General features: G+C 64.8%; 1 protein-coding gene across 1 annotated transcript in view; it reads left to right on the top strand.

The window, feature by feature from the left end:
• Positions 1-290, top strand: part of UBE2B (ubiquitin conjugating enzyme E2B) — a 15,302-nt gene that overhangs the window by 709 nt on the left and 14,303 nt on the right. The gene's annotated exons all lie outside the window — the stretch shown is intronic.

Genomic DNA, 290 nt, shown 5'->3' with positions numbered 1-290 from the left:
CCCCGAAACCCGACTCCCCCCCTCCCCCGCCCGCTGGCCGGCCAGGACCTTGAGAACTGGCTCAGGCCTGGGACCGAGCTGGCAGCGCCGGCTGCCAGGACCTTCTGGAACTCCGCTCGGGGGCCTGGTGCATAAAGCCCTATCTATAGTCTCCAAAGGCTGGAAGAATGCCTTCCCCGGGGCAGGCGCTAACCTGATCCTCCCAGGGCCTCCTTTTGTAAAACAGGGTTTTGTTAGGAGGTGTGGGGGGTGGTGAGGAGGAAGGGACTTCTCTCCCCCCCCCCCCACGT

This window comes from Myotis davidii, unplaced genomic scaffold, assembly GCF_000327345.1.
Source record: "Myotis davidii unplaced genomic scaffold, ASM32734v1 scaffold471, whole genome shotgun sequence".
NCBI classification, from domain to species: Eukaryota; Metazoa; Chordata; class Mammalia; order Chiroptera; family Vespertilionidae; genus Myotis; species Myotis davidii.
The sequence above is the reverse complement of the archived record's forward strand: the minus strand, read 5'-3'. Positions and strand labels throughout refer to the sequence as shown.